Source organism: Sinocyclocheilus rhinocerous, unplaced genomic scaffold (assembly GCF_001515625.1).
Source record: "Sinocyclocheilus rhinocerous isolate Xijiao unplaced genomic scaffold, SAMN03320098_v1.1 scaffold422, whole genome shotgun sequence".
Taxonomy (NCBI): Eukaryota; Metazoa; Chordata; class Actinopteri; order Cypriniformes; family Cyprinidae; genus Sinocyclocheilus; species Sinocyclocheilus rhinocerous.
The window spans coordinates 518,479-533,387 of NW_015639767.1; the positions used below are offsets into that span (position 1 = coordinate 518,479).

Consider the following 14,909-nt stretch of genomic DNA (forward strand, 5'->3'; position numbering starts at 1 on the left):
CTACGCTGAAATTAATAGGGGAGCGGCTGGAAATAGCGACCTCTCCTGGTTGGAGATAGTATTAACATCATAAACTTAAAGCAATCTTTACGTGACTTGCTTTTCAAATGTTTTCAAATTGATCATCCGAGTCTAATATGATCCAGCGGGCCGTACTAAAAGACACTGCGGGCCATATACGGCCCGAGGGCCGCCAGTTGCCCATCCCGATCTACTTTTTGTAATTGCGACTTTATATCTGACAACTGTGGCTTTATACATCACAATTGTGACTTCACATCTCTTCATATCTTCTTAATTCATGTTCCTGGTCTAATTTTTATTGATTCATCCATGCAGGTAATTCTAAAGGGAAAAAAAATGTGAAATCTTACATCAAAATGTATTAACTTGCTCCGCTTCTGAAGCGACTTTCCTTTTCAGATGATGTCATATAGGTAATGTTAACCGAGGGCTAAAAAGTTTCATGACAGAGGTAGTCTTCCATATTCATTCATACAAACTCACATTTGTGTTCAAATTTTTCTTCATTTTAAAAAGTTAATCTGGGTAGTTGCCATGTTATGCGTCAGCTACCCATATTCAGATAAAGCACCACAGGGTGTGGAAGATCTGCCAAACTAAATAGAAAGATTTCAGGAACATGACACCCACATTACATCTACCTAGAGCTGGTTTGAACCCTCAAGCATGTTTATAAATCTTTTGCGTACTTTTGAAAGGCTGAAGCGAATCAGTCAGTCTGTTGCATGTTTTATTGCACAAGATTTTTTGGGGATTTTTCCTATTTTTTATTTATAGATATAGAGCAATGGCAGAAAAGCACAAGAGGAGAGATAAGCTCAAATTGTGTGAGCTTCCTAGCTGACCACTAGGCCATGACTACCGATATAGCTGTTTGTTCAGTATTTCTCAGTCCTTTTCCTGCAGAACCCCATAAGACGGCATGTTTTGGATTATTTGACAGACCTAATTCTGGTCACGGATGCGCTTGATGAACTAATGAGCTAATCAGTAGAATCAGGTATGTTAAATAAGGGCGATCTAAAATATGCAGCGATGGGTTTGAGAAATGCTGCATTAGATTTACATGCAAAGTGTGATCTTTGTTTGATGCATTGCCTACACAAGTGGCTTTTTGTGTATTTTTTATTTTATTTATTTTTGCTGTTTCTGCTAAGAACCAAAGTCATGTTTACAAATGAAGCACTTTTGATAAAGAAAGAATCACTGAACGGAGCGAATCTTCCTAGGTTTGTAAAATTAATAAGTAGACTCGGGGCTTAAAGGAATAGTTCACCCCAAAAATTAAAATTTGCTGAAAATGTACGCACCCTCAGACCATATAAGATGTAGATGAGTTTGTTTCTTCATCAGATTTGGAGAAATGAAGCATTACATCACTTGCTCAGCAATGGATGGGTGCCATCAGAATGAGAGCCAAACAGCTGATAAAAACATCACACTTGTGGACTTGCTTGTGAACGACTTTTTCACTGGAGAAAGCAAGATTATGTGTAGAGGACTTGTATTTTAAAACATCGTAAAGGTGGATTTGTTTCTTACAAACATGCAGCTTTTCTCTTTAAGACATTAAATGATGGACTGGAGTGGTGTGGATTACTTGTGGATTATTGTCCAGGGATCAACGCTAAGGATTTTTTCTACTGGCTAGTGGTTCACATTTTTACTTGCCCTGCCAACATTTTCACTGGCCCTGCCACAAAAAATAAAATGGTTGCTGTTATCATTGTTTTTGATCTGTTATCTTGTATTCTAATAAATAAGCTTATATGACACCAATATTTTAGATACCAATTAAATTTTACAATTCTCTATTTCAATTTCGATACCAGCTTTGTGAAATTATGCTACATAAAACATCTGTATGAAACAGAAACAGCAGACGGGCTGAATGAGACGCAGATTCACTCTCTGCCAGCAGGCGGCGCTTATAGAACAGTGATACAGCGTTTCCTTGCTTACCGCTGTAAACACAGCAGCGCTGCGTGTATTAAAGGGGTCATATGATGCTGCTAAAAAGAACATTATTTTGTGTATTTGGTGTAATGAAATGTGTTTATGCGGTTTAAAGTAAAAAAAACACATTATTTTCCACATACTGTACATTATTGTTTCTCCTCTATGCCCCGCCTTCTGAAACGCGTCGATTTTTACAAAGCTCATCAGTTTAAATGCATCATACGGAGACAAAATTAAAATAAAACACCATTTCTGAAAACAGTCAGTTCCGTTCCCCTCAGAAACACATTCATATAAAATTCAATGTTTGCATTTTCTTCCTATATTTCGCGCATCGTGAACAGTGATCTTGTTCTGCCTGCTACAGTATTTTCTCCTCTTTGTGTCCGTCTTCAGCGTCTCTGGCCTCTGTTAACGGCCGTTTACAGACTAATTATAATAATAATAACAGAATATTTCCACACAAATGGCCTTTGGGAAAATGATTGCAGTGCAGTTTGTGTGCAAGCACGGAACAGAAGATAGTCTGAAATAAAACAAAAAATGTCCGGTAGATCGGTGCATCTGTACTCCAGTGTATAAATTCAGTATAGAGTAATCATTGTTAAAGCTACAAAGTTACTTTCCAGGACGGGTATTTTGACATACTTTTGTATGTATTTGCCCTTTCAGGCGGCTTGCACGTGTCAGAGACTTCACACAGAACACAGCGCGCGAGTACTGAAAGGAGTTGTCTTTCGCGCCCAAATGCCTTTTAATCGCTTGAATATTTAAATTAACAAGTCTTAAAAACACATGCAAATGATAAAATGTTGTGACGACGCGGCAAGTGACAAATCCGTCTACTTTCCCGAACGTCTTTCACGCTGGCCCTGGGCCATCGGGCAGTCCTTATTGTCGAGCCCTATTGTGATGTTTTTATCAGCTCTTTGGACTTTCATTCTGACGGCACCCATTCACTGCAGAGGATCCATTGGTGAGCAAGTGATGCAATGCTACATATCTCCAAGTCTGTTCCCATGAAGAAACAAACTCATCTACATCTTGGATGGCCTGAGGGTGAGCAAATTTTAATTTTTGGTGAACTATTGCTTTAAAGAAAGTTCAGTTTCCCTGCTCATAATTATGACTTTGTGGTGGCGTTATATGCATTCAACTCTTAAATACTATATTTTCGACATGACTTCAAAGCACCATTAGAGACTATTGGATCCCCTGGAATTTAATGGTAGACCTATAGATCTCCACCTGTAATTTATGTGTGTCCGGTAAGCCTAGGCCTTTGGTGCATCACAGCACGCTTCAATGAGCAGCTCCTGTTGACGTGACAAAGAGCCTCACTTTTGATCAATTTAATGCATCCTTGCTGAATAAAAGTAATAATAAAAAAAAAACTACTGACTCAAAATTTTTGAAGTTAGTATTTACGAACCAAATATTGTGTCAGATTTTTAATATGTAGATGTGTGGTTCGGGTTGGTTCTAAATTTTATTCTGAATTACAAATATAAATGTGCAAATCAACTGATTGACACATCTATGTGAGCATTTGCACACAGGTTTATGTGTGTGCATTAGTGAACGAGACCCTCACAGAGGAGGAAGATGAGGATAGGATTTCCGTGAAGACTGTGGAGTTGTGATGGTTTGACTGAGTGCAGCCGTGGAAAAGTTCTTCCAGTGTAAACACATCCATCATCTGCTGTATCTTCCTCACCACAGCAAGAACAGATTGAGCAAGAGGAAGAGAGCGAGGGAAAAAACAGGGTGAGCAAATTTTAATTTTTGGTGAACTATTGCTTTAAAGAAAGTTCAGTTTCCCTGCTCATAATTATGACTTTGTGGTGGCGTTATATGCATTCAACTCTTAAATACTATATTTTCGACATGACTTCAAAGCACCATTAGAGACTATTGGATCCCCTGGAATTTAATGGTAGACCTATAGATCTCCACCTGTAATTTATGTGTGTCCGGTAAGCCTAGGCCTTTGGTGCATCACAGCACGCTTCAATGAGCAGCTCCTGTTGACGTGACAAAGAGCCAGCACTTACGGGTCATCAGGACAACAGGACATCAGAGCTGATTCACAAAGGCCTGCAGGACTCACACGCACACACTCTCACACAAGCCGAGTACAGACTCCTGGGTAATTGGGCATACCATCTCAGCAGCAAGTGTCTAATAATAGGGCCATCATGTGTGTTAGATGGAAGGACGCATTGAATTAGAGCATCCCACTGAACTGTGTTAACCCATAACGCTATGACAGCGAGAGAGAGAGAGAGAGGGGTTTAAGTATATGCTCTAAAAGCCAATAACAGGCTCCCAAGGCTCTAATGGTGATCAGGTTTACAGGCATGTTACACCTGCAGGAGAGCAGGGGCAATTTTAGGGTCAGTGGATATTCAGCGCTCAGTTCAGACATCTGCAGAGGCCATAATTTTATTATTTCCAATAAAAAAAATTACATTGCTGTTCAAAGTTTTGGGGTCGGTAGATTTTTTTTTTTTTTAAAGTCTCTTATGCCCACCAAGGCTGCATTTATTTGATTAAAAATACAGAAAAAAGGTAATATTATGAAATATTATTACTATTTAAAATAACTGTTTTCTATTTGAATATATTTTAAAATATATTTTATTGCTGTGATGTAAAGCTGAATTTTCAGACACCAAAAAAGCACCATATGCAAGGCTTCTGAAGTCATGGATAGCTTTATGTGAGGAAACAATAAAAAAAAAGTTGTTCTCCATTCCATATGTTCACGAGAATCAATTGCTTTTGGCACCAAAACCTGGTGCAATGCAACTAGGCACCATTTTTCCAAATATGTTTTCAGTAAAAATTGTGAATATAGCGCTCACTTTACGTCTTTGCACCATTGTTTTCTGTTTTCATTTGAATGTTTTAGTAATTTTGTTGTGTTTTTGTCATTTTTTTTCTATATATTTTTATTAAAGGGGTCCTATTATGCTCTTTTACAAAGTCTTGATTTTGTTTTGGGGGTGTACTAGAACATGCTCTCATGCTTGGTGGTTCGAAAAACACATTATTTTTCACATAATTTACATTATTAAAATACTTATAGTAGTTTATTTTGTTGTATAATTCAACTTAAACTAAATGAAAATGAGAAATGTTGCCTTGATAAGTAGCTGAAATAATAACCTAAAATTTCAGTAAATATTGTACAGAGCGGACTTTTTACGTCTTTGCACCAGTTTTATTTGAATATATTTAATATTATTAAAATTTTATGTAATTATTGTTAAATTATTATAATATATAATATTATTATATTATTAAAAAAAATATTATTATTTAATTCAGTTGTTATTTAATATACTATTGTCGTTTATGTTAATATTTTGAATTTATTTTTTGATTTTCTGTTTTAATTTTAAGGGTTTAGTCATTTTGTGTTTTGACTTTTTTTTTTTTTTTTGACAAGCTAAATGAAAATGAGAAATGTTGCTTTGGCAAGGAGCTGAAATAAAATAACCTGGTGCGACGAAACCAACCGATAGTTTTTGCAAGATTTCAGTAATTACTGTACATAGCGCTCACTTTATGTAATTCTATCAGTGTTATTTTAATGATAATTAAACATTAATAAATTATAATTATTAAATATTAAAATGATTAAATGTTATTATTGTAATGTTATATCAATGATATTAATGATAATGTTGATATACAATTGTAGTTTTTAATATTTTCAATGAGATTTTATTTTAGTTTTTTGTTTTCATTTAAAATTTTTAGTAGTTTTTTATTAATATTTTAGTAGTTAAGCGTTAAACAAAAATTAGAAATGTTGCATTGGCAACTAGCTGAAATTTAAAAAAGTTTATATATATGTTAGCTATTGTTTATTTTATTTCAAGTAATACATTTTTTTATGGTTTTAGTTAACGATAATAACCCTGATTTGCACTTTGCACAAAGCTAATATTTGACATCAGAAGAGCTGGAGTACGGTGCAGTTCTTTAGTGCTTTTAGTAACCTTACCGATGTGGTTTTTCGGCGAACTGTCACTGAATGGAAAAGCTCTGCGTAAAGATCCTTTCATGAGAGGTTAAGGCCGGGTCTGTGTCGCCGCATTAGACTGGGTTTCTTCAGCGCAAACCGCTGGCTCTCCCGGGCCTTCGCTGGTAAAGGGAAAGTTTAAAATTTAATTGCTCTGCTGTTACCTGTCAGCTATTTTCAGCGGTGGCACATTAGCTGTAGATACTAATGAGAACTGGGGAAAGCCGAGAATCAGAGGCAGGAGAGCAAAAAAAAAAAAAAAGCATAAAAACCAATGAAGACTTAAAGACGTTGAGCCCGTCAGCGCCTGCCCATGGTATTACTTGTACGAGAGCCACTTTTTCATTAAATGTTGAATGCATTTCTGCCAGTTTTATTATCTTGAGTGAAAGGCATTTGCATTCCATGTTTACTATTCTTCCATAGAGACCGTAATGAAATGGAATTGAATATTTTATGATTTTTTAATGATGTTTTTCCTCTAAACTGTCGAGAGAAAGTCGTGTAGCCCTCAGCATGGGCTCCACAGGACTTGGGAAAACTCTGGAAATGAGGCTTTATCCGTGTCTTTGATTGAGACTAGAGGCCATGAGTCCGTTCTCATCCACCGCTCCAGTCCCACTTTCTGCTTCTCAATGTTTCTTTTGTTCTATGATTCACCCAGTTAGTCTTTTCCTGCTGTTCTTCACTAACCAGGCATTTAAACTTGACCTTTTTGTCAGTCGCTTGGTTTCTATTTCTGAAATCTCTTTGGTCCACAGTCCGGCGGCACATACATTTCCTGGTTTTGTGCATGATTTATTTATTTTTTTTGGTGCTCATTATTCTGAAGGAAAAAAATATTTTATATTTTATCTGGTCACTTGGAATCTTGATTTTAGACATCAAATTTGTTTTAATTGGATGTGATTTTTGTGACTTCATGCAGCATTTCTTTTTCAGTAAAGACAAAAATTACTTGACACTCAACTTGTTTCGTGCCTGGTTAGGATACTGTGAAGATACCAGTGTTATCATTAACTAAAACTAATAATTAAAAAAAAAAAAGTTAATTTAAAATAAATAAAATGGTAAATAAAATAGAATATAAAAAACATTTAGGTGCAAAAGCAAAATGCTAAATGACAAATTTGTGTTTAGTTTAAGTTAAAACATGACAAATGAAATTAAATAGACATTAAAACAAAAACTATTAAAAAATGACTAAAACACAACAGTTACTAAAACTTTACAATTTAAATAAAAAAAAATTAAGTACTAAAATGACTAAAATAAAAACTGAAATAAAAATAATAAACATTAAATAGATATGTAAAAAACAAAAACTAATAAAAATGACTAAAACACAACAAAAACTTTCAAATAAAAATCTTATTTTTCATTTAGCTTGTTCAAATACTAAAATGACTAAAACTGAAATAAAATTTCTAAAACTTAAATCGACATTTAAAAAGAAGAAACCTAAGAAAAATGACCAAGACACAATACAATTCTGAAAACTTTAAAATTACAATTTCCATTTAGTTTAATTACTAAAATAACAACATAAAATAGACAAAATATTTAAAATTAAATAAACATTTAAAAAACAAAAACGAATAGAAATGAATAAAACATAATATTACTAAAAATTTAAAATTTTAAGTATAAGTTGATGTACTAAAACTACTAAAACTGAAAATAAATAATAAAAGCTAAAAACTAAGTAGCCGTATTAAAAAACAAACTAAACTAAAAATCAACTTGAACACAACAAAATTACGAAAACTTTAACAAAAATTAAAATGGAAATGGAAAGTATAAAAATAAAAACGACATAATTCAAAATTTATAAATAATACGAAATATTTATATAGTATAGTAATAATAGTAAAATAACCCTGTTTCTGTTTCTCTGTTTCCCTTCTCAGAATCGCCATCAGCACTTTTACAGACCTCCAGACGTCCACGCTGAGGCAGCGTCCCGACTCCGTCCTTCGTCAACAGCTTCATAAGCGGCATGAAAACCAGCTAACTCTTCCCATGAGCACCCAACCAGCAAGCACTAACCAACTCATCAGAATGGCAGTGTGGGGTCTGTCGGCCACGTTAGGAGCGGCGGCGCTGGCTGTGGCCCAAACCGCCATGGACTGGGCACCTGAGTTTCTCTCCCAGCTCTTCTGACACCAAACGCCTCTTTCACATGTGCCAAACAGGGTGTATTGCAATTGCAAATATGTATTAAGTGATGCAAAACACCCGGAGAGAATGAAGCTGCGGCTTATTTATTTACAAACCGTGCTTTTATTCTTATTTATAGATTTGAGCTGCGCTAATATTGGCGAAGTGGGAGGAGTCAAACGAGGTTTTTGTAATCATAAGCACTTCTGGATGTCGTTCCATCAGCAGAATGTCAGAGAAAGTGCTCTGCTAGGCCGTTCTCAACAGCACAAATTATTAAAAGGTTTTTTTTTTCTGCTGAATACCGTCAGTAGTGAGTGAAGCTCATTAAGCGGAGAAAACGGGTTAAGGCTGAAAGACCACAGAGACTCGCTGGTGAACGCAGCACTTTACAACAGCAGAGTTTATGCTAGAGCCAGAACAACCTACACACATGCTTTCAGGATCCACGGCTCACTTTCAGGTCCTTCAGAAATGAACCACTGTCCTCTGTGCATGATTTATGCAGTCGATGTGTCTCATTCCACTCACTACACTTAAAAATAAAAAAGGTGTAAGAATTTACTTTGAAATTATTTTCACGAGAAACTGCTAGTAAATTTCACAAATAATTACAAAGAAACACCAAGTATCATTAAACATTAATTATTTTGAAGTAGAAAAACTGAAAGTATTTTCCTGGAAAACATACTCCTGTAATCTTTGTTTTATTCACAATGAATATTTTATTTTCAGTAGTTCCCTGTTAAGTTAATTTAGTAAAATAAAAAAAATTAAAAAAAAGATTTAAAAAATGCTGTTTGCAGAAAACAGTGGCCAAAATGGTTAAAAATGTTCATTTAAGGCAAGACACCACAGGTGAATACACTGTAAAAAAAATCCGTAAAATTTACGGTAGAAAACCGGCAGCTGTGGTTGCCGGAATTTTACCGTAAAAAATACGGTAGCAACGTTTTAGGTTTTACGGTTTTAACTTAAATTTACAGTTAAATACCGTAATTTCATTAACTGATAAAATTTTATTATATACCAACCTATTGAAGTACTAAAATCTGTTTTGTACCTTTGTAATACACTGATAACCACCAAATGCAGGTGGTGATGAGAAAGTCACACGATGAACCAAAGCCTATCACAAGCAGCTTTTAAATAATAACATATACAGTATAGAATGTGCACAGTGGCATTCACACAAACACCAAACACCATCATGGTAACACACATGAAACTGAAATAATGCAATAAACATTCATTAACAACATTAGGTGTAACACACAACCCTAATATACAAAACTGATAAGAAAAAACTAAAAAGAAACATAGTTATTTCAACAAAAAAACATCAAATTTGAAATGTAACGCAGGGAATTCTGGGAATGTCAATTTACGGTTATTCACTGTAAATTATACGGTCTTTTTCACTTCCAAATACGGTATACTACCGTAAAATTAATGTCCAATACATGTAATGTCCAATACAGTTTTTCACCGTATATAGTAGGGGAATTTACCGTTAACCATTTAACAGGATTTTACTGTAGCATTTTTACAGTGTAGGGTTACATTTTTAACATATATAAGTGACCGTTTTTTGAACACATTTATCTTGTTTTAAGGATTTTTAGATACACTGTAAAAAAGATATCATTTGAAAATGTTCACTCAGAAATTGCTAGTAAATTTCACAAATAATTACAAAGAAATGGCACGTAACACATTGAATTAAACTGTATTTTTAAAAAGGCTGAAACTGTATTTTCTTGTCTCAAATAATAAATATTTTTGTTGCATTTAAAAATTTATGTGCTTTTACAAAACCCACAAAAAAAAAAACAGATTTTTCGAAGTTGTGAAAAAGATTATTTTGAGTGTTTTACACGAAAATATTTTAATAAGCTTTTCTACTTCAAAGTTTCATGTTCAATTCAATGTGTTGCTTGCAATTTCTTAGTACTTTGTAAAATTTACTTGTGATTTCTGAGTGACAATTATTTCGACACCAAATGTTTTTTCAGTGTATGACATTCAGGGTACAAATTCTGTCCTGTAATTAAGACGTGAACCCTCCTGAATGTTGTAAGGCTGAGGATTGACTTCTAACAAGGCCATATTTAAATTGACATCGATAAAAAATGGAGTGCGGTCCATTAAAAACTCCAGAAAAATCAGTTTGGTTTACATCAAAATAAATGACCGAAGCTTCTCATTAATGTTATATTGACAGGTTCAGCCCTCGTCCCCGAACACTTCAGCTCTGTACTTACTTAAAAAGTCAGCTCCTACCCTTACAGACTGTGAAGTCGTCTAAAAAGAGCAATGCATATCTATCTCAGTCTTGCGTTTACAGGCAGGCGGGAGAGAGTCGATCGGAGCCCGACTGACTGCAGGAAGTGATGTGAGAGCTTCCACAGCTGGCTGCCTCTATTTGTGCCTTGGGTGTTGATGATTGCTGCTGCTGCTCAACAAACATTTCTGATTATTATCAATGTTGAAAACAGTTGTGCAGCTCAGTATATGTTTTTGGAGACCGTGATACATTTTGTCTTGTCATGATTCTTTGATGAAAAGAACAGCATTTATTTGAAATAGAAATCTTCTGTAACATTATAAATGTCTTTACTGTCACTTTTGATCAAATTAATGCACCATTGCTGAATAAAAGTATTAATTTCTTCATTTAAAAAAAACCCCCACTGACTCCAAACTTTTGAACAGTAGAGTATGTATACTAAAAAATATTTACAATAATTGTTTTTAATAATTTGTGTCGTGAAGGTTGACAGCAAGGCAGCTCATGGTTTTGGAGCAGATCTTTTGCCTTCTTTTCTAAACGCCGTGCAGTGCTGTATGTGTGAGGACAGAAGGCTGCTGGCTTCATTGAACATTGTTGGCAGATGATCCAGCAGCTTTTGGTGTGAGAAAGAGACTTGACCAGAAAGTGATTTAGCTCTCCGGCCAAGTTTAAACAAGGTCTAGTTGGCACCTGGACGCAGTGCTGTTCGATTGGAACAGAGAGTGCTCTGTGTGGACATCTACTTCTGAAGAAAGTCTTGAACTTTTTCAAAACTGGTTTGTTAGACAGTTCAAGGATATTATGTAATGTGTTAGTTGCTGTCCACGTGTATATTTTACAATCAAACACTATGTTTTAGCTCCTTATTTGGAATGATTTTTGGGTCATCAAAAGTGCACACACAAATAAAAAGCTTTGTGAAAGATCAGCCAGAATTAAATTGTGTACTTCTTTCAGATTGCTTGACGTCATCAATTGAATCTCAAAATGAATAAATAGACCCTAAACATCTGTGTGCTAGGCCAAGCGTACACCACAAGAGCTCACCTATTGTACTTGCATTTTAAACAATAAGGTTCTTTATTGGTGTTGATGGTTCCATGAAGAACATTTAACATCCATGGAATCTTTCCATTCCACAAATGGTTGTTTATAGTAGAAAAGGGTTCTTTAGATTATTAAAATGTTCTTCACACTGAGAAAAAAAATGGTTCTTTTAAGAACATTTCACTAAAGGTTCTTTGAGGAACCAAAAATGGTTCTTCCACTGCATCACTGAAAACCTCTTGGAGTAAATCTGGCCAATAACTGGTTGATCAGTTATCAAGCAAGTCTGAAATTATTTCATAGTTTCTGTGACTACTCAAGATCGAGCATTTACTGTGAGCTGGATAGGATATTTTTTCACCCAAAAATGAAATTTGCTGAAATATACACAGATCAAACACTATTTACAAGCCAAAACAGTTCTGAACAAATATATCGGTGGATTTTGATGTGAGAGACAACAGGACTTTTTGGATGGACTTTTTCACTGGAGGAAGCGTATTTTCACTGGACTCGTATTTTGGCCAGAAGCAACGGTTTAAAGTTAAAACTCCTCAATGATGGATTTGTTTCTTACAAACACGCAGCTTTTCACTTCACAAAACGTTAATTGATGGACTGGAGTGGTGTGGATTATTGTGATGTTTTTATCAGCTGTTTGGACTCTCATTCTGACGGCACCCATTCACTGCAGAGGATCCATTGCTGAGCAAGTGATGCAATGCTATATTTCTCCAAATCTGATGAAGAAACAAATTCATCTGCATCTTGGATGGCCTGAAGGTGAGTACATTTACAGCAAATCTTTGGGTGAACTACTCCTTTAAAACATAAAGCCAGTGACTCTGTCTATTTCCCTCCGTGATCAGAGGCTCGTGGTCATTATGGCAGCGGATGCAGTGCAGGGTTGGTGTCTTTTTTCCCAGGAGCATCTCGCTGTACAGCAAGGTCACGGAAAGCACAGCAAGAGCAGCGATAGATGCACGAGGAGAGAAGGAGATGGAGAACTACTCTAAAGGGCAGCTGGGAACTCAATGGACCCGCCAAAGGCCAGGAGAGAAGAAAACAGAGCGAATGAAGCCAAGAATGGAGGAGAGAACGGCCTACCGGGGGTCGCATTCAGCCGGAGCAGCGGGGTGGTGAATGGATGGGCGCCTGTCGAGATGGAGGGGCTGTCGATTAGATAAAATATACTTGTATTAAATGTAGAATCATTGAAAAATCATTTTGAAAGTTTGAAACATTTAAACTTTCAAACTTTAAGGCCTTTTAAGCTTTAACTTTCAAAAAATTTTGCTTTTGTAGTTAAAATGTATAGTTACATGAATTTCTTTTATTTTTTTTTATTTTGAAAGTTTGAAGCCTATAAACCTTCAAACTTTAAGGCCTTTAAACCTTTTTATAAACTTTCAAAAAGCTGACATTTTGTTTTTCTAGTTAAATAAAATTATAGTTACATTTTAATTCTGCTCCCTTACATTCTAATTAGACTTTTCTACCCTTAATTAAAATTCAGGAATTGACATTTAACAATTTTTTAATTCAATTCTGAATGTCATAAAATTGTATGCAATAAATTGCTTTTTCTTGTAACTTTTTTTCTTATTTGAAGTTTTTTTGTTTTGTTTTGTTTTGTTTTTTACTGAAAAAATGAAAAATGTTTAGGATTAGGATTGTTGTGAATGTTTGTACCATGCATTTTGGGATTGCTTATGCAAAATAATCAAGTGATGTTGCCTTAAAACTTGGCTTCTAGGCGACATAATGTTAAAAAAAATAACTTAAAAATCCAAAAAGCATGATGCTAGCAACTCCAAGGTCATAGGTTCGTTTCCCAGGGAGTGCATGAACTGATTCAAAACCATTCTGTGTTCCATGAAAGCATCGCTCACTGAGGTTTTGAGTGAAATCGGCCCAGCTGGATAGGTCCATCTCGCAAGGTTTTGCAGCGGTTCGCTCGGGGATCCGCTAAAGAGTACAGGAACGAAGCCGAGGGTTAAAGGTCATTTGCGACGAGAGCTTTGCAGATCCTCCAGAGAAAGCTGCCCTGTCTGAAGTGGTCGACGCCAGGTACCCAAATGACAGAGGTGAGGATTAATATTCATGCCTATGACCCGGTTAATTGATGAAGCCTGGAGATCTGTGATACTGGCCTGACTGACGGTCAACTGCTGACAGAGAATTAATAATGAAAAACGACAGCCGAGTGTTTTTGGGCACAGGTAGGAAATTGAGCTGGTGTTAATTAGGCCCCTGAGCTCCTCAAAATCTGTAATGAGCTTTCTGAGCACGCCAGCTCTCTTCCCAGCATGCATTTGGGACTCTTATTCACTTAGTTTCAAAACCTAGTCGGTTGTCTTGCTGTCCATATTCTGAGGAAGCATCCTAAATATCCCAAAATGAGGAACTGATTTGTAATGCTCTATGTAGACAACAACTCAGTCCAGCACACAAATCACTCTCCTCATTTAAATGTGCTGTATGTAGGATTGACACCGAGTGGTTGAACTAGGTATTGCAGTCCAAATTAAAAATATTGGAGAGGGTTTTTTTCACCCGGCCCCTCCTCCTCAGACTTGACGCACACGCAGGTTGCCAGATTGACAACACCAACAGGAACGAGCGTATTTGACGATGAATGAAATACGCGGTGTTTTCTGCCAACTGGCAACCCGGGGTGCCGAAATGCAATTGGGTAAACTGGCAATGGGCGGGTTTCACAAACCAAAACAGGGACCGACATTCCGGCCCGGAACGCACATTTTCAAAGGAGAATAACTGACTGTAGCATTGTTTTTCAGATAAACAAGTATGTTAACTTAGCATGTTTCTTAAATATCTGCAAACATATTATGGTATTTTTATGCTTTAGTAGAGTCAAAAACTTACATACAGCACCTTTAAAACACATGAGATTTAACTCTCAAAATGTTTAAGTTATGTTGCTAAGTTAAAAACACTACTCTTAACAAGCGTATATGCTGTAAAAATTAAAAAGATCATTGGAGTATTTTTCACAAGTTTTCTACTTTAAAATTTCACATTTAAAGGGGTGGTTGATTGCGATTTCACATTTTTAACGTTAGTGTGTAATGTTGCTGTTTGAGCATAAACAATATCTGCAAAATTGCGAAGCTGAATGTTCAATGCAAACGGAGATATCGTCTTTTAAAATTCTGGCAGTTTAAAGTCTACAAAAATCGCTGTTAGGGACTACAACAAGTTACTTCCCGGGTTCGTGACGTCACAAACCCAGATAAACACCGCCCCCAGGAAAAGGCAGCAAAGGGGGCGAGGCCATGCTGCGCTGCTTTAGAGAAGAGGAAGAGAAAACTAGAGGTGCACGTAAAAATCTGTTCATATATGAATCGCGATTCTGTCTTCTAACGATTC

At 35.9% G+C, this 14,909-nt stretch overlaps 1 pseudogene; it reads left to right on the plus strand.

The window, feature by feature from the left end:
- The window catches only part of LOC107751693 (TBC1 domain family member 20-like), a 34,866-nt pseudogene extending 26,119 nt beyond the window's left edge, over positions 1–8,747 (plus strand).
- The last annotated feature ends 6,162 nt before the right edge of the window (positions 8,748–14,909 follow it).